The 20,103-nt window shown below is 47.8% G+C and overlaps 1 long non-coding RNA gene and 1 pseudogene across 1 annotated transcript in view; one reads left to right on the top strand and one right to left on the bottom strand.

The window, feature by feature from the left end:
- LOC147121853 (uncharacterized) overlaps positions 1 to 2,663 on the bottom strand; it is a 33,712-nt gene extending 31,049 nt beyond the window's left edge. The window contains exon 1 of the long non-coding RNA XR_015077632.1: positions 1,992 to 2,663. This is a non-coding gene — a long non-coding RNA (uncharacterized LOC147121853). The remainder of the gene's footprint in view (positions 1 to 1,991) is intronic.
- LOC147121852 (procollagen galactosyltransferase 2-like) overlaps positions 1 to 20,103 on the top strand; it is a 156,940-nt pseudogene that overhangs the window by 80,860 nt on the left and 55,977 nt on the right.

The raw sequence follows: 20,103 nt of genomic DNA, 5'->3' as shown, positions 1-20,103 counted from the left end.
ACCAGTTCTCCGCCCTCCTGTTCAGGACATTTATCTGGCAATAGAGAGGAGGAAGGTGCTCAAACACACCCTGAAATTTCTATGATGTGTTTTTATCGGATCACTCGTTCTTTCAAAAGAACGTGCCTTAGATGACTTGATGGAACACAGAAACCGTGCATGTTCCTCCAGAGCTGGTCAGCTCTGCAATTCGACCAGTGAAAGCCGATTAGTTGGGCTTGAGCTCACCATAATGAAGTTATTGATAGACTGGCGACACATTACCAGCACACGCGGAGACTTTGTGCTTTAGAGCTTTTGTCCCAAAATAATCGTTACATTAAAGAAGTAATAAAGTTTCTATTTCAACCACATTGCGAAATTCCTATTTGAAACTACCCCACCCTGGAAAAAATCCTCTCTACGCCACTGAAGAATGGTAACGGCAAGGATTAAAACCTGACAAAATGAAGGCAATGAATAGAGCGAAGGGATAGACTGCCCTCTGATGTTGTTGGCTCACTGCTGCCCTGTGTTTAAACATTGACTCCTGCACGAACACAATTATTCTAAGTTCTACTCTATAATAAATAATTATGTATCCAGTAAATTGAGCCAGTAAACAGAGTGGAGTCCTAGTTAGGCGGTAATATAGATCCCAACGGCATCAACTCTGCCAAAGTTTTTGTCATATATAATGATCTTCAAACAAACACACTGACAGTAATAGTTTTACAAACTTGCATTTAAACTCCGTCTCCTGCAGCTGAGCGATAAATGAGCTAATGCGGAATATGTATCGGGTTTTACATTGAGGAACTTAGTTGTGTTTTTCTGCCTCTGGCATTAAGTGAAAAGTGAAAGTTCAGAGGCGTTTACTCCAGTACAATATATAGGTCTGCATACATTTCAATCTCTATTTTTCTTCCTGTTTGATGCTGGTCGCTCCAGAATGTACTTTTTATATTAAAGGTAAAGACTGTGCAACCACTAGATGATGCTGCTGCACTTACTTATGAGACAGAGTAGAGGCATTCAGGAACATAAGAATTGCTAGACGAGAAAAGACCAATATCCATCTAGTTCACCTTCTACCATCCTTTTACCGGCACAGACACGATGAGCCGAATGGCCTCTTTCTTTGCCATAAACTTCTATGATTCTAACCTGGTAGTCGCATGATACAACAATAATGGAGTTGTTGATTAGTCATAGCAATCAATCTCTAGCAATTAGTCTACAACAGACCCAGACACCAGGCGAGGAAAACCCCAGTGGCGGAGAGCTTCATATTAAAAGTATACTCCAGCTTTTAGTTTGAGATGCACTTTTCCCCATTCCAGTATTTTCACATTTGAATGCCATTCCACACTGTCGTTATTAAATATGAATTCCTCACACCCAGATATTAAACAGCCATTGTTCCATTATTGGGGACTTTTTTTTGGGGGGGTGGGTGGAGGAATAATAAAACAATTCCAGAACAGACAGAAACAATTTGATTTGGAAACATCATTAGGAATTCCGCATGTTAGCCCTGCATTAAATTTGTTCTGCGCAGTTGCTTAGACTTGGCTGCAGTGCCAACCCTTTTTAATGCAGTTTTTTTTAAACTTCTGTTTGAAATTAAACACTGAAAACTTTCTTCATGGGACGTCACTGGAATTGGGTGGCTGCCTGGTCGTACTGAGAGGAAGTTGAGATGAGAGGGCTGGGAATGCACCCGTTACAGGTGCAGACCCGGCGTTGCCCAATTCCCAGGAAAATGAAAGCTGCTCATAACACATCCCAGTGCAAAAACACAGTCCCTTTAACATAACGGCCTGAGAGTCAAGTTGTATAAAATGGGAACATTGTGTTGCTGTAGCTTTGGAGCAGGGATGCTTGAGGAGGAATACATATCTGGCACCAGTATTCAGGTACTGTGACTCCCTCACTGATTGCACACCTATTATTTCTCCCCCTCCTTTTCCCTCTTGTTTTTCCCCAATTTTACTAAAATACTTGCCTACCTTTTAGTTTTCAGTTCCGATGAAGGGTACTCACTCGAAATGAAACATTAACTTGTAGCGGTTCGTGTAGATCGCCACTAAATAAGAGAGTTTGACTTCGACGAACTATTAACAAGTTGTTTATTTACAGGAACAGACTAATTACATCAGGTAAGATAGCAGGTAAGATGGCTGACTGTAGGAGCACCGTGGTGTAGGTCTTGTCCCAGCGGGGACTCCACGAGGACTGAGTTCGCAGTCCTGTGGGGAGCGTGATGACGTCATCACGCTCTGCTGTGTGTTCCCGCGCTTTGGGTGTCACGTGATCGCGTCGTGACATCAGTGCATCTCCCCGGCATAGAGGCTGGCCGTTGAGGCCGAGGTCGCGAGGCCGGGCTGTGCCGGTGCATGCCGTGGGAGCGGGAGATTGCGTCGCTCCCGTCGGCCGGTCGTTGCGGCCGAAGACGCTAGGCCGGGCTGTGCCAGCGGCCGTCCTGGAAGGCCGAGTCGGGCCGGCAGCCGCCGCACGCACGTCATGTCGTACGTGACGTGACGTCAGCACGCTAGGGCGCGTCTTAAAGGGGCAATGGCCCCAACAGGTAAGTTAAAAGGGCAACGGCCCCAAAAGGTAAGTTAAACATACAGTAAGGTAAGTTAAAGGGAATTATGTATCTCAATGTAAGGGACAACCAGTGGTACTGCCACAAACTCATCTTTTCTCTCTACAGAGGCTAACTGAGCTGTTGCGTATTTCCAACACTTTCTGTTTATTTATGTGTACAAGTCAGAGGCTATATAGCTTTTCTGCGTGTTAGATCATCCAGACAATAGGTGTATTTTTCTTGTTTGCTATTTATAGAGGAAAAAGTAGCTGTGGGTGTAAAGCAGTGTGTCTCACTCTATATACTGGAGGTTTTAAAAAAATATATGAAGGGATTTGGTCGGGTCAGTAGTGAAAGACTAGTACCTCGGGTTGCGGAGTCGTGACGAGAGGGTCATCAATTTAATATTGTCACTGAGAGTGAGGCTGAACTTAGGAAAAATCTGTTGGAACATGGAATGCTTTGCCACAGGGAATGGTTGAGGCAGAGACCATTGCATCTTTTAAAGGACAAATGGGTTTAAACAATTGAAGCAGAGGAATATACAGAGCTCTGGGGACAAAGCAGGGCAGTAGAATTAGTATTGGATTGCTCGAGCAAAGAGCCAGCACAGCCTCCTTTTGCACTGTAAACCTCAATGCTTGTATTGTACCTGTACTCGAGCACAGCAAAAATTGGAGTTCTTAAGTGCACACCCAAGTTGGTCCGAGTTTTCTACAATTAGTCCACCTCCAAGTCTACTCTTGAAAACAAACCTAATTTCCTTAACTTTGCCTTACAACATGTCACAATACCTGGAATCATCTTTGCTGCTCCCGTCTAACTAAATATCCTCCAATATTAAGTGACCAGGACTACAGATTAGGCCTGATCAACACATCTACAGTAACAATACAACCTCATTTGATTTATACTTTTGCCAATGCATCTGAGGACCTTATTTTTCTATCTTACTCCAGCTAATCACTATGAAAATATTTTTCTGGAGTTATTCACTATAACCCTTAAATCTTTTATCCGCTCAGCATGCTATACTTGGCTACATTTGGCTACAACTTGTGTTAAACTTACTGGTCGATAGTTTCTGAGTATGTCTGGAACTAATTTTAAGTAATGTAGTATGTATGAACAGCATTCACAAACTGTTTAATTACAAATAGAAGCACACTCCGATTCACTTCCGGGCAGGATTAAGTAATTAAATTCATAGCTGTAAATAACAATCTCTTTACTTAATCTTTTCCCATTATATCAAACTGTTTAAAATATATACTGTATATTTATACATGTTCATGGCTTCCTGTTAAATACCTCTATTCGGGGTAAAAAAAAATGTTGCTCACACCCCTGTGAGAATCTGGATTAAGTGGCTGGTGATGAGCAAACCAGATCCATAGCACTGGACTTGGATGTCTGGAGAGCAGGGAAGGTGGCACATAGCAAGCTGTCATATGTACCTCCTTCCAGCACACTGAAGGCAGATATCTGTCATATAGATGGTAAGGAAACTTTGAGGCTTTGGGACAGCAGCTGCTTGGCACGGCCACAACTGGGAGGTGTTCCCAGGAAGCAGAGTATGAGAACTCGCATTCACATCTGCAGGCATTTGAAGCCTACCATGGCTGATTTACAGAGAGACAAGCAGCAGCTGAAGGACTGCTGCACCTCCAACTGGAGAAGCCACCATTTGATGGGATATGATATGTGTCCATGCTGCGGTCAGGATGATGATGATGCACAGCCCCCTATGATACTTGTGATGACCTTCCAAAACCTGCTGTCTGCCTCAAACATAAACTTGCCAGTTGTCTAATAACCAACCATTGACTATCCTCCTTGGGGGGAAGGGCGACATAAATGGGGTTGATGTGGCTCCAAGGTGACACGCCGGGTAATGGAGGTTTGGAGCCATGTCAACCATTTGTAACAGGCTCAGTAATCCAATACTTGGCCAGGCAGATATACTGTACATCAGGGCATTGTTTGATCAGCCATTCTGGCTCATTAATGGCCTTTGGAGGGGTAGTCATGTCAATGGAGGCTGGCATTCTTCCCACTCTAACTGATCGAAAGATAAGAAAGAACTTGCATTTATATAACACTTTTTACATCCTTAGGACATCCCAAAGTTCTTTACAGCCAATTAATTACTTTTTAATTACACCAGTACTATTGAGAACCCATTTTTAAAAGCGTTTGCCAATCAGCCATTTTTCAGAAAACAGTTCAGCTGAAACTCTGTCTTAGTGCGGAGCAAACTAATATCAGGCTGATATATGAATGTACTTGTCTGTAATTATGTGGCAAAAGTAATTGGCAACAGGTGTCAACCTTAGCTCAGTTGGTAGCAGTCTCGCCTCTGAGTCAGAAGGTTGTGGGTTCAATTCCCACTCCAAAGACTGGAGCACAAAATCTAAGCTGCCACTTCAGTGCAGTACTGAGGGAGGGCTGCACTGTCGGAGGTGCCCTCTTTCAGATGAGACGTGAAACCAAGGCCCCGTCTGCCCTTTCAGGTGGGCGTTAAAGATCCCAATAGCACTATTTCGAAGAAGAGTAGGGGAGATCCCACCGGCTGCTGCATTTTCTACATTACAACAGTTACTACACTTCAAAAATCAATGTGTTATTTGTAAAGCGCTTTGGGACATCCTGAGGTCATGAAAGGCGTGATATAAATGAAAGTCTTTCTTTATTCTATCTATATGTTTATTGTGCCAGAGGGGTACTATGGGGGAGAAATTTGGTTGCTTTGCACCTCCCGTTAGAGCCCTAAGAGGGTTCTAATGGGGCGCAAAGCAACTAGCACCCGGGCGCGGCGCCGCCAACACCTCCTGTGAAATTCAGTGGGAGGTTAGTGGCGGCGGTAACCGTTAGCGCCCCGCGGTGCTGCGCCACCGGTGATGATGTTATCACCGTGCACAGCGCCCTGGCCGCGATCTTCGGTAGCGCCCCCTGACTTACGGCTGGACGCTATGTCCGACGGGGTCAGGGGGGCCTACCTGCAGCCAGGGCGGCGCTAATTAAAGGCGAGGTGCCAGGCAGCCATTTTTGTTGCTGGCTGCCTGCCAGCACCTGCCTCTGTTGCCATTCCTGGCCTCCTGAACACCACCCCCCCGCGGAGTGCCGGCTGTGCTCCATGAGCCCGGCACTTCTCTTGAGTGCCGGGCTCTTTTGCTGCCACTCCAATCCCCGGTGGCCCAGCGGTGCCCTGGGTCGCACTGCGCAAGCCCCCTCCCCTTTAAGAAGGGGAGAAAGGCCTGCAATACTGCAATTTCCCCCTATGTGTTGTAAGGATGGGCATTCCTATTTTTATAAAATCAGGTCACTGTTATAGTTTCTATTGGAGGGACGCCTTGATTGGATTGTGCCTCAGTCTATCAGTTAAATTCAACTAAAGGTGCATGGGTCTAGGATAGGCCTACAGTTCTGTAGTGAAAATTCTTTGACCACTGCCTCATGAAGCACCACTTCCGTTGAGCACAGAGTGCAGCATCAGTAGATTTACTTCCATGTTGTCTTAGTTAGGAAGGCATCAATGCACATGAACTTATGTTGCCATACCTTCATTGTCGCTAGGTCAATATCCAGGGATTCGCTATCTAACACCATTGTGGGAGCACCATCGCCACGAGGGCTGCAATGGTTCAAGGAGAGGCCTATCACCACCTTCTCAGGGCAACTCGGGATGGGCAATAAATGCAGCCTCGCCTTTGTCACCCACATCCTGGGAACAGTTTTTTTTAAAAAGGTCATGCTTCTAACAGAACAAATGCTGAATAATTTTTATTTTCCGTTTTGTTTTAGACATCCAGATGCACATATGTAACAGAGAGCACTACGGCTATCTCCCAGTGCCCCTGAAGGCCCAGCAGTCCTTGCAAGAGGATACTGAAAGCTTTGTCCATGTTCTGCTTGAAAGAATGAGTAAGTTTACTGACAAGCACGAATAAAACTCGAACTGCCATGAGACGTTTTCTAACAAATACTATTTAAATCATCCAGGTACTGTGGAACTTTTCAGAAAAAAAATTGCAGAAACACAGGTGAGGTGCTGGCTTATTACTAGAGAAATAGTTAGAACGCCAGGTTATTTTTTCACCGACCTTCCTTCATTCATTGAATTAAACAGTTAAGAAAACCATGATGAACTAGTTTAACTTCACGATTGTAAACTGGTTCAGTAGGGAATAGTGGTTCATTAAATTAAAAACCCATATTTGCTTGGTCCCAGATTCCTTTTGTTCCAAATCTCGTTCTAAGTTCCCACCATCATAGTGACAATAGATAGGAGGAGGGTGTGCCTGGAACTTTTCTTCTTAGGCAGTTCCTTGGGACCGAGGATGACTTGCTTCCACATTAAAAATGAGTTCTCGGGTGACTGATGAGTCCAATGCGGGACCTACAGTCTCTGTCACAGGTGGGGCAGACGGTGGTTGAAGGGGCGGGTGAGTGGGGTGCTTGGGTTGACATGCGCTCCTTCCGCTGTTTGCGCTTGGCTTCCGCTTGCTCCCAGCGAAGAGACTCGAGGTGTTCGGCGCCTTCCCGGATGCTTCTCCTCCAATTTGTGTGGTCTTGGGTCAGGGATTCCCAGGAATCGGTGGGGATGTTGCACTTTTTCAAGGAGGCTTTGAGGGTGTCCTTGAAGCATTTCCTCTGCCCACCTGGGGCTCTCTTGCCGTGCCGGAGCTCCGAGTAGAGTGCTTGTTTCAGGAGTCTCGTATCGGGCATGCGGACAATGTGGCCCGTCCATCGGAGCTGATCGAGCGTGGTCAAAGCTTTGATGCTGGGGATGTTACGCTGAGCAAGAACACTGATGTTGGTGCACCTATCCTGCCAATGGATTTGCAGGACCTTGCGGAGGCAGCGTTGGTGGTACCTCTCCAGTGCTTTGAGGTGCCTGCTGTACATGGTCCATGTCTCTGAAGCATACAGGAGGGTCATGTCGACCATGAGCTTGGTGCTGGGTTTGAGGTCCTGAACTACAGAAGCAAAGAAAGGTGTTTAGAATTCTACATTGTGTATTTGAGGGGCTGGTTTCAGCTTTGACCCTGCTTTCAGTGCTGTGTAGAGATTTCCACAATGGGGTGAGACTGTGGCAGGATTCATAGCAGGGCTTAGTGTGGAACAGGATGTGAGTGGCAGAGCTTTAGATGATATGGAATTAATGGAGGGGAAAGAATAGGCGCCTACAAAGAGGACATTACAAATTTGGGTCTGCTGTAAACTGCTTCTCGTGTTCAATGGCATCAGACACTCCCTTAAGCGGTTTGAAAGTCCTACTTTTATGAGAGTTGACTCACAGGGCCCTATATCTACTCGGTACTGTGGGCAGGACAATAACTGGACTGAAGGATTCAAACAGGGAGTTGCGAGAGAGAGGATGACTCACTCAAGGTTTTTAAACAAGAAGGGAGGTTAAAGATTGGGCAGTAGTTGAAGGAGACAAATTGGTCAAGGATGGGCTTTTTCAGGATGGAGTGATGACAGCAGTTTTGAAAGGCAAAGCGCCAATGCCTGAATAGTGGGGGCTATTAACAGTGTTGGGGTGCACTGGGACCAGAAAAGGTAGTGGAGTGGTTATGATTTGGGTGGGGAGGGGAGGGGATCAAGGAGGCAGGAGGTGAGCCCCATAGAAGATACGAGCTTGGAAAGGACGGGAGGGGGAGATAGAAGAGAAGCTGAAGGTGACGGATGGTCAGGTTAATATAATTGAGGGTTGGCAGCTGGTCAGCAGCAGGGGTGCTGGGAAGAGGAGATGATACTGAAGCCGTGGCTCAGTCTCAGCCTTTGCCATAAAGAAATCTAGGAGCTCCTGAAACTCGGTGTCAAAGGTGAAAGTGGAAGAAGCAGGAGAAGGGGGTTTGAGGAGGAAGATTGCTGATAAAAGGAGTCGTAGGTTGTTCCAACCCTCCAAGATGATCCTGGCATAATTGAGGGATTTAATGGCGGAGAGGGAAGTGCTGGAATTCCGGACATGGTCCAACCAGATTTGGCAGTGGATGACAACAACAAGCGTGCGTTAAATGCGCTCAATCTTCAGCACTTAATGGCATGAAGGTGGGAGCTGTACTGGGGGGAGAAATGGGGGCTGGGAGATGCTGGGAACGAGGGTGCTTTCTTGCTTAAATGTGTCACTCCTGTGCTGCAAGCTTCATAGAAAATCTTGAGGATTAGTAAAGTTGGAGATGTTAAAAATATTAGTATCTGGATCCCAAAATCGACGAAACATAGAAACATAGAAGGTAGGAGCAGGAGTAGGCCATTCGGCCCCTTGAGCCTGCTCCGCCATTCGATGAGATCATGGCTGATCATCCAAATTCAGTACCCTGTTCCTGCCTTCTCTCCATATGACTTGATCCCTTTAGCCTTAAGAAATATATCCAACTCCTTCTTGAATATATTTAATGAATTGGCCTCGACTGCCTTCTGTGGTAGAGAATTCCACAGGTTCACCACTCTCTGGGTGAAGAAATTCCTCCTCATCTCTGTCCTAAATGGCTTACCCCTTATCCTTAGACTGTGACCCCTGGTTCTGGACTCCCCGGCCATCGGGAACATCCTTCCAGCATCTAGTCTGTCTAGTCCTGTTAGAATTTTATAAGTTTCGATGAGATCCCCTCTCATTCTTCTAAACTCCAGCAAGTACAAGCCCAATCGACCCAATCTCTCCTCATACGTCATTCCTGCCATCCCAGGTATCAGCCTGGTGAATCTTCGCTGCACTCCTTCCATGGCAAGAACATCCTTCCTCAGATAAGGCGACCAAAACTGCACACAATACTCAAGATGTGGTCTCACCAAGGCCCTGTACAACTGCAGCAAGACATCCTTGTTCCTGTACTCAAACCCTCTCGCTACGAAGGCCAACATACCATTTGCCTTCTTAACCGCCTGCTGCACCTGCATGCTTACTTTCAGCGACTGGTGCACAAAGATGCCCAGGTCTCGTTGCACTTCCCCTTCTCCCAATCTATTGCCATTCAGATAATAATCTGCCTTCCTGTTTTTGACACCAAAGTGGATAACCTTGCATTTATCCACGTTATATTGTATCTGCCATGCTTCTGCCCAATCACCCAACCTGTCCAAATCATACTGGAGTTTCTCGGCATCCTCCTCACAGCACACACGCCCACCCAGCTTTGTGTCGTCTGCAAACTTGGAGATATTACATCTAGTTCCCTCGTCCAGATCATTAATATATATTGTGAATAGCTGGGGTCCAAGGACCAATCCCTGCAGTACCCCACTAGTCACTGCCTGCCACTCGGAAAAAGAGCTGTTTATTCCAACTCTTTGCTTTCTGTCTGCCAACCAGTTCTCTATCCAAGTCAATACCTTGCCCCCAATCCCATGTGCCTTAATCTTACATGCTAATCTCTTATGCGGGACCTTATCGAAAGCCTTTTGAAAATGTATGGATGAAAATGTAAAAATTAGTAATCTGTCTTCACGAAGTTTCATCCAGTTGTCTTCATACAATTGTGAGGTCATGGAACTACAGGAAGACTGTCTGGACTCTCCGTTAGAAATTACAGGGTGCCGTAACAGTGCTGTGCCACAGCAACAGATCGTGAACCAGGGCCTAGGGTTTGTGCAATATAGTGTGACATGGGAATGAGGTCCTCGGCTTAGACTGACTGTAAGAAAATGAGCATTACGATCCCAACACACAACATTGTGGATGGACAAACCTGTATTGTCCCTCCATTCTAGAGCAATAGAATTCAAACACAGAGAAGTTATGTTAAACTTATATAGAACCTTTGTTCGACCGCACTTAGAGTACTATGCACCGTTCTGGTCTCCATATTACAAAAGGGATATAGAAGCACTGGAGAAGGTGCAAAAAAGATTTACAAGGATGATACCAGAACTGATTATACCTATCAGGAAAGACTGAACAGGCTGGGGCTCTTTTCTCTAGATAAGACAAGACAAGACAAAGAGGTGACCTGATCGAGGTCTTTAACATTATGAAGGGGTTTGATAGGGAACATGTTCCACTTGTGGGGAGTCCAAAACTAGGGGTCATAAATATAAGATGGTCACTATTACATCCAATAAGGAATTCAGGACAAACTTCTTTACTCAGAGAGTGGTTAGAATGTGGAACGTGCTACTACATGGAGTGGTTGAGGCGATTAGCGTAGATGCATAAATGCTAGATAAGTACATGAGGGAGAAAGGAATAGAAGGATATGCGGATAGGGTGAGATGAAGTAGGGTGGGAGGAGGCTCGTGTGGAGCATAAACACTGGCATAGACTAGTTGGGCTGAATGGCCTCTTTCTGGGCTGTAAAATTCTATAATTCTATGTATTCGTTCAAGGCCTAAACCCAAATGTAGATTCGGGAACATAGGAACAGGTGTAGGCCATTCAACCCCTCGAGCCTGCTGCACCCTTCAGTTAGATCATGGCAGATCTGTACCTCAAATCCTCTTAGCTGCCTTAGCTACATACACCTTGATACCCTTATCTAACACAATTCTATCGATCTCAGTCTTGAAAGCTTCAGTTGTCCTAGCTAATTTAAATTAATACTCTTTTCATTAGTATATAAAAAAACTTACATTTATATAGCACCTTTTACATAATGAAGCAACCCAATATGTTGATTATCAGTTTAAGTTGCAGCTTTTGTTACACATTATTGCTTAGAATTTTTTCTTTCCCTCTGAAGGTTGAATTGTCATTTCTAAAGGTATATTCACACTACAACTATAATGTCGGTGCTAAGAGGTCTGGCTTCACACCAACATTGCACTTAAGGTATAAATGTAGCCTGGATCTGAATGCATGGCACATGACGGTGAAAGTTAACATCATTGGGGGTGATTTTGACAATGGGGAGCTTATGGAGGCAGGACTCCCACTTGTCGGGTTTTAGTCCTGCCTCCAACTTCTGGCCAACCCACGCTATTTTCCCTTGATTGACCTCGTTAAGCCTGCCCAGCGGGCTTAGCAGGCCAATTAAGGGAAAGCCGATTGCAGAGAACGTCAACGTATGATGCTTCATCTGTCAAAAATTTTTGCCAGATGAATTGTCATCGTTTGACAGCTCTGTGAAGCTGTCAAACACTGACATTCTCTGTAGTTTGATGAGGTCTTGAATTCAAAACCTCATCAAACAGATTTCTTTTGCAGAAATGAGATGGTTGTTGCATTGGAGAATGCAACGGCCATCTGTCATCTCCAACCCGGAGGTCCGAGACTCTTCGCATAACAACCGACTGAAGCCTGCAGGAAGAAACAAAGGTAAGTACACTTTTTCTAACACTTTGCACTTACCTCAGATACTCACCTCTCCACTCTTGCATCCACCACTTACATTCACAGCACACTTTTGCACCCGCCCCCACCCCGACCCCCGACCCCCGCAAACCCACTACTCACCTCGCTGACCTGGCGGGTTTCGGAGCCTTCGGGAAGCCCGCACTTGTGAGGGCAAAATGGTGATAAGCCTATTTTCTGCCTGTTAACTACCTGTTAACAGGCAGTTAATAGGCTTTAATCCCTTCCTGCCTCTAAGGAGACGGGACTCGTCGCGGGACGGCTACCCGCCTCCTGGGAAGATGGCTTGGGGGCGGGTTTGGCACCTGCCCCCAAATTCTGCCATTTTCCCAGCAGGCCCACCTCCATACCCGCCTCCCCGGGGCTGGCAAAATCGCGCCCCAAGTCTCTGACGTGAAAACAGTGCAGAAGATGTTGGGGAGAGATTAATCAGAATCTGTGAGAACAACATTACTGGTTTTTCAACACCTGTTTTAGAGATTTTACAGTAAGCCGATTTGCCCTCCCCCAGGTATTATTTATAGTCGTAAAAGAATGTGGATGCTTTTGAACGATTGCTCAGAAAAGCTAAAACCACTTTACACCAATGTAAAACTGTGTACTTTAACTGGCTTTAGTAGGCAGCAATTTAAGTTCAGGATGATGGTTGTAGCCACGAAAAATAATCGTGGTGCAGGAACATAGGAACAGGAGTAGGCCATTCAGCCCCTCGAGCCTGTTCTGCCATTCAATGAGATCATGGATGATCTGTGACCTAACTCCATATACCTGCCTTTGCCCCATATCCCTTAATACCCTTAGTTAACAAAAATACATCAATCTCAGATTTAAAATTTACAATTGACTTAGCCTTAATTGCCATTTGCGGAAGAGAGTTCCAAACGTCTACCACCCTTTGCGGGTGGAAGTGTTTCCTAATTTCACTCCTGAAAGGCCTGGCTCTAATTTTTAGACTATGCCCCCTAGTCCAAGACTCCCCAACCAGCGGAAATAGTTTTTCTCTCTCTCTAATGTGAAAGCTAAACATCATGTTTATCCCTTTGAGATAAAATCATACCTTATTCATTCAATAGTAGTAAAAAAAAACACAATACTAGCTGATGTAGATTTGAAGTTCAAGTTTGTATGAGGCATCATTCTGGCTGGAAAAGGCTGAAACATTTGGTGTCCAGTTGACTTCAAGTTCATTAACCTTTTGGGGGGGGGGCGGTGCAGTAAGAGGGGTCTGTTCACCTGCCGCTAAGACAGTGAAGAGAATCATGTCCATAAAATTCAGTGAACTGATAGGAAAGGAGCTGTGAGAAAAACAGCTGTAAATTCATAAAGTCCCGACACTGACATCCCTTCAGGCATCTTAACCTTTTCGAGTGATGAGAGACACAGCAAGCGAGCCGTGGACTTGACTTGTATGGGCTGGAGTTCAAAGAAAAAAATGAGCGCCATTCGCCAGCAATTTACTTCAGCGTTAGTCTTCCAATAAAGATGATGCTGCTGTGCGATCATTTTTATGTGCACAACAAGGACACATGAATCATTCGATGAGTTTCTATTTGTTGTGTATGTACCTTTAAGAGAGAACTGATTTTATACTGCAGTACCGGCAGTGACCACACCTGTATATAAAGCCATAGCAGGCTTCTGTACTTTCAGTTTAAGCATACCCTCTGTTCAGTGATCCACCCCGACCAGTCCTACACGGTCCCAGGCCGGACCATCCACGATGTTGTGTATGTAATATGTGTGCTACTTTGAACCTATGGACAGGACTGCACTACTTGTTGGGCGTAGTGATACGCAGTACCACTCCTGGCCATAGGGGTATAAATAGTACTGTGGGTACTGATCCCCCTCAGTTCCCGCCTGTGGGCATGAAGTAAAGACCTATGTATAGTCCCTACCTCCAACCAGTAAAGACCTGTTTGAGTTATACGTTTAAGTCTTTGTGTTAATTGTTCAATACAATACACATATTTAACACTGGCGACGAGTCGGTTCGAACCCTGCGGCAGTTATTCCACAGCGGCTTCGTCCAAAGACAGGGCGTTGAAGAGAGGTTCCAATCCTCAACACCCCACTGAAAACTGAAGGGCAGCAGAAATCCTGACAGCTTCCAGCGACTGGAAGCGACAGGCATTAGGACCCTGAAGCCTCCATCAACGACTGAAAACGGGAGGACAGAAGACATCCTGCAGCTTTTTCAACCTCGGTGGTGGGTAAGCCAAGCAGCGTTGGCTGCAAAGACAGGGCTGGGGGAAGTCGGAGGTAGAAGGGCAATCGATCGAAATCCCTGATAAGGGCCGCACTCGGGCTGGAAGGCGCAGCGTCGGCAGACACTGAGGGCGCGAGCGGGTAAGCCAGAGCCCGGGAGGGAGCGAGCAAGAGCCGCCGAGCGGGTGAGCCAGAGGCCGGGAGCCGCTTCAAGCGGGAGGCGCTTAGCGGGCCAGCGATCGCACCGGTGATAAGGGCTGAGAACTGTTTCGGGCGGGCGGCGCACCAGCGATCGCACAGGAGATAAGAGCCGCAGTCGGGCTGAAAGTCAGCGACGAGAAGCGCGGGAAAACCGCCATTGAAGTGGGCGGGGAGAGCGAGAAGCGCGGGAAAGCCGCCATTTTTCGCGGGAAAACCGCTGGGGAAGAAGGCAGAAGCGGGAAAACCGCCATTTTGTGGGCGGAGGACGACGGCAAGAGCGGGAAGCCGCCATCTTGGATAACAGTAAAAAAAAAAAAAATCTGAGAAATTGCAAATCTGATAAAGTACTACAATGCCTAAACACGGGAATATTAGCAACTTTGATAGTGACATCGAAGATTGGGCCATATATGTTGAACGAGTTAAAAATTATTGTAAGGCCAATAAAATTCGTGAGGCTGATAAAGCACTAACATTATTAAATTTAATGGGTGCGAAGACATACGGGCAATTGAAACACCTGTTATCACCAGATGAACCGGCGGATAAGACGTTCGATGAGATTGTTACTGTCCTGAAAGATCATCTAAACCCCACGCCGCTGATGCTAGCGGAACGATTTAAATTTTACGACAGAAGGCAGCTACAGCATGAAAGCAATGCTGAATATTTGCTGGAATTGCGCAAATTAGCGAAATATTGTCAGTTTGGAACGGGACTGACAGAGGCACTTAGAGACAAATTTGTGTGTGGTTTATTTAAACAGGATACACAAAAGCGACTGCTCGAAGAGAATGAGCTGACGCTTGAGAAGGCGGTCACTATGGCAGCAGCACACGAAGCCGCAGCGAGAGGCACGGCAGTAATGCAGCTACGGTCACCGGAGCTCAGTGCACACAAATTGGGTGTGAGTTCTGGCAAATGTTATCGTTGTGGAAAGACAACGCATGATCAGAACCAGTGTTGGTTTAAAAACCAAGAATGTAGAACTTGTGGTAGGCTTGGACATATAGCTAGAGTATGCAGGTCAGGGAAGAAGACCAGCAACAAGAAGTCACCGCAAGGAAAATACGCAAAGGTACACAAGGTGACCGAACAGGAGTCCGATTCAGACGCTAGCAGTAATGAACTGGCTAGCTTAAGCTGTAATGAACTGGCTAGCTTAAGAGTACTCAACGCTGGTAAGGGTGCAGACCTCCAGACAATTTGGGTCACTCTTCAGATAGAAGGAGTCCAAGTAAAACTGGAATTGGACACTGGATCGGCATTGACGGTCATAAATAAGAAAGATTACGGAAAGTTATTCCAACATATTCCCCTACAGGATACGGGGATTAGATTGAAAACATACACGGGGCAAAGAGTGTACCCCATCGGGAAAATAGAGGTTGCAGTGGTCCACAAGGGCGAAGACAGTCAAATAATGGACTTATATGTGATATCTGAAGGAGGTCCTCCACTACTAGGATGGGAGTGGATTAGGAAAATGAATATGGACTGGCATTTCCTACAAACAATAACGAGTGAGAACTCGGTGAAGATAGTCGGCCCAGATTCTGGAACGGATGATGGTAAGCCCAACTCAGGTGCAAAAGACAAAGTTTCAGCACAGAATTCCACTGAGCAACAACAACATAGTTTAACAGAGAATTCTGAGTCTGGCAAGTCTACTGATGTGCCCATTTCTGAGGGACACCGGGCTCGAACTCAACTCCATTTCAAACTACAACAGCAATTAGAACAAATGCTTCGCTGTTTTGAGCAAGAGTTGAATGCAACGAAAGAGTTCTTTGATATAGAGTTGGAGAATCTGGAAAGACAACAGAAGCAGCTGATGGAGAAAATGGAGCAGGAGCACACAAAACGTCTGGTGTCAGAGGAGTTAACGGTCAGCCAACTCCTGCATATGCTGAAGGACAGGACTCTGAAATGGGAAAAACTTGAACATGAACTTCAATATTCAAACGAAAGGGGTTCGGAGCTCTCAAAGGTTATTGGAAGAGCTGAGGTGGCAACACAGACTGAGATGACTGCAACAGAGCAGCCCTTGGATGCCAAAAGTACGCTGACTCACGTCAATGTAGAACAACAGACCGCTGAAACAGCTGCTCCGGTAGAGGGATTGCATAGTCCGATCAATCAATCTCCAAAGGAAGTTGAAGTATTAAAATCACAAATGAGGTCACTAGTAAACGACTTGCTGAAAGCCCAGAAAAAGCTGGATGCAGAGGTACACATGAAGAAGTCTCTTCAGGAAAGATGTCTGGATTTGGAACAAGAGCTGGCTAATGTCCAGCTGGGTATGGAGGAAATAGACGACCCTCTCACTGGTCTAGCTCAGGACGACACCGAATATTACGATGTCCTGTCCTGCCCAGCTTGTAACTTCGACTCCCAAAGTGCAGAAATCATGGAGGAGCACCAAAAGTCTACGGAACATCGGGAGAAGCTGGCTCTACGACGGAAACAGGAGGAAGAGAAGGAGGAACTGCGCATGCAGCTGGCAGCTGTGGCAGCTGACAATGGAGCCCAGAGAGTCTCCAAGAAGCAGAAAAGGAAAAGTAAAAACAGAAGATGACCCATCTGAACCATTATCACCTCTACCAGATCACACACGTGGTCCCTCCGAACGGAGCCAATTCAGTTCGGAAGTTCAAACTGTTAAATCCATGGAAGGACTATTGAATGAGTCACTCCAGCAACGTGAACCGACTACACCACAGAGATTGAATCTGTGAACTGTTTTCCGCAGAGACTGAATCTGTGATCTGTTTTGACATGAAGTTATCTATGTATCTATGTTATTCTGTTATGTAAACCTGAAGTTATATATGTATATATGTTATTACGTTATGTTAAATGGGGAGATGACTGTAAAGCTAGGAAGGGAGGAATGTTGTGTATGTAATATGTGTGCTACTTTGAACCTATGGACAGGACTGCACTACTTGTTGGGCGTAGTGATACGCAGTACCACTCCTGGCCATAGGGGTATAAATAGTACTGTGGGTACTGATCCCCCTCAGTTCCCGCCTGTGGGCATGAAGTAAAGACCTATGTATAGTCCCTACCTCCAACCAGTAAAGACCTGTTTGAGTTATACGTTTAAGTCTTTGTGTTAATTGTTCAATACAATACACATACTTAACACACGATAACATCCATCTGGTCCGGGACCTGGTCCACCACTCCCAGAGGGCTGGTCTGTCGGTCGCCTTCCTTTCCCTGGATCAGGAGAAGGTGTTCGACAGGGTGGATCACGAGTATCTCCTCGGGACACTGCGCGCATTCGGGTTCGGGACGCATTTCGTCGCCCGGATCCGACTTCTGTACGCCGCCGCAGAGTGTCTGATTAAAGTTAACGGGTCCTTGACGGCGCCCCTTCGCTTCGGGAGGGGGGTGCGTCAGGGATGCCCCATGTCCGGACAGTTATACGCTGTTTGCGTGGAGCCATTCCTGCGCCTCTTGCGGAAGAGGTTGACGGGACTGGCTCTACAAGGGCCGGGCGTGGAGGTGGTCCTCTCGGCTTACGCCGATGACGTGCTTCTCACGGTCACGGATCCCGCTGACTTGCGGAGGACGCATCCTCCGCCAAGATCAACTGGGAGAAATGTTCTGGACTCCTGGTGGGTCAGTGGCGGGTGGACTCCCTGCCGGAGGAGTTCAGGCCTTTCGCCTGGAGCACCACGCACCTCCTCTATTTGGGAGTCTGCCTTAGCCCTGCCGAGGACGCCTGGCCGGCGAACTGGCAAGAGCTGGAGGCCAAAGTCACCGCTCGCCTAGGACGCTGGACAGGACTGCTCCAAGTGTTGTCCTACAGGGGTCGAGCGCTGGTAATAAACCAGCTGGTGGCCGCCATGTTGTGGTACCGGTTGGTCACTTTGATCCCTCCCCCTGCGTTTGTCGCCAAGATGCAGAAGAAGCTCATCGACTTCTTCTGGGACAAAAGGAAGCACTGGGTCTCTGCCGCGGTTCTGTGTCTCCCGTTTAGGGAGGGCGGTCAGGCGCTGGTGTGCCTTCGCACCCAGGCTGCGACTTTCCGTCTTCAGATGCTGCAGAGATACCTGTACTTCGAGAATCCTCCGAGATGGTGTGCGCTGGCGACGTATTTCTTCCGCCAGCTGCACGGCCTCAATTACGACACGCAGCTCCTGTTTGTGAAAGTGGGCTGCAGGCGTGCCGGCCTGCGGGAGCTGCCTGTCTTCTACCAGGAACTGCTATGGGTTTGGAACTACGTCGCTTCCAGGCGGAGCTCTCCCCCGTCAGGAGCGGCGGCTCTCCTTCGGGAGCCGCTGCTCAGGAATCCGCACCTCCACGACCGCGGGTTCGGGCGGCTGGCGGAGGGCAGGGCTGTGCCTGGCAAGGTGACCAGAGTCGGGGACCTGCTCGATGGCGGAGGAGCGGGCTGGATGGCGCCGGAGGAGCTGGCGCGGCGCCTGTCCTGGGCCAACGTCTGGCTCACGGTCGAAGCCATCGAATCGGTGAAAGCGGCACTGGGCCCCGACTCCACTAGGTGTATCGAGGCGGCTCAAGCACGTGGGGCGATCCCGTCCGAGCTTACCCCCGTTCGGACGGAATTCCTCATCGGCGCCCGGCGCCGAAACTCCCCTCGGGAACCGGCGCCTCACAACTTGAGCCGTCTCGAGGAAATACCCTCCGTGCCTTTTCATTCCGCGCGGAGGGGTTTCCTGTACGGGCTGCTCCTGCACACTCTCCACTTTGCCATCTTCATCTACCATCCAGACACGCCTTGGAGTGGCGTCTTGCCGACTGGCGGTGGCGGAGGTCCCCAATGGAGGGCTCTCTACGCGGGAGTCCTCCCTTGTTCCATCAGGGACTTGGCCTGGAGGGTGTTGCACGGAGCGGTCCCGTGCAATAAGGTTTTAAGTAGGTTCATGGACTCCCAGGCTGCCTGCATTTTTTGCGGCCTGGAGGAGTCCGTGCTTCACTTTTATATGGAGGGTGAGAGGTTGCAGCCCCTCTTTCACTACTTGAAGGGGCTGCTCCTTGATTTTTGGTTGCACTTCAGTCCCACGCTCTTGATCTACGGCCACCCGGTGCGGAGGGGAGTGGACAGGTTGGAGGACCTCCTTGTGGGCCTGCTCCTGGGCCTGGCTAAAAGAGCCATCAATTGGTCCAGGCAGCGGGCGGTCGAGGGGGTCGTCCAGCCAGATTGCCTGCCTCTCTTCCGCGGCCATGTTCGCGCCCGGGTGGCCCTGGAGATGGAGCACGCGGTGTCCGCCGGCGCGCTTGAGTATTTCCACGACCGGTGGGCGCCGCGGGGACTGGAGTGCATTATCAACCCGGAAAACCAAATTTTAATTTGATTTGTTAAGTTTTAGTTGAACTTTTGTTTATTTACAGTCCAATTGGGTTTTTTTTGGGTCCAAACAAAAGAGTACCCTCTGTTCAGTAAATACCTGTTATTATTGTTCTCCTGCAGTCCGTGTGTTATTGCTACGCGGACACTACATTGGCGACGAGCAGGTTCGAACTCACCTGCAGTACTGCATCACCTCACGGGGATCATTCCCTGAAAAGAAGCTCCTTGGAGGTCGAAGTCAGAGCAACGGGCATCGACCGCGGGCAACCGCCCAGTGATCCATTGGAGTTCGGAGAATTGCAGGGGAGGCTGTGGAGAGCAGGGCTTGCCTCCCCAGTCAAGGTGTTCCAGCAAATCGTGCTGGTAGCAGGTAGTGCGCCGACCCTTCCGGACTGCGGCGGGCTCGAGCTCGATCGAGCGGCTCTGCAAAGGGGCCATGCAGCGTCGTCGGGAGGAAAAGAGAGAGAGAGAGAGGGTGGAGCGCACAGGGCGCGGTCGGTGCTC

Source organism: Somniosus microcephalus, chromosome 3 (genome assembly GCF_052327205.1).
Source record: "Somniosus microcephalus isolate GS21.2 chromosome 3, FLI_Smic_1.0, whole genome shotgun sequence".
In the NCBI taxonomy this organism is placed as follows: Eukaryota; Metazoa; Chordata; class Chondrichthyes; order Squaliformes; family Somniosidae; genus Somniosus; species Somniosus microcephalus.
Note: the sequence above shows the minus strand (reverse complement) of the source record. Positions and strands in the feature narration are given on the sequence as shown.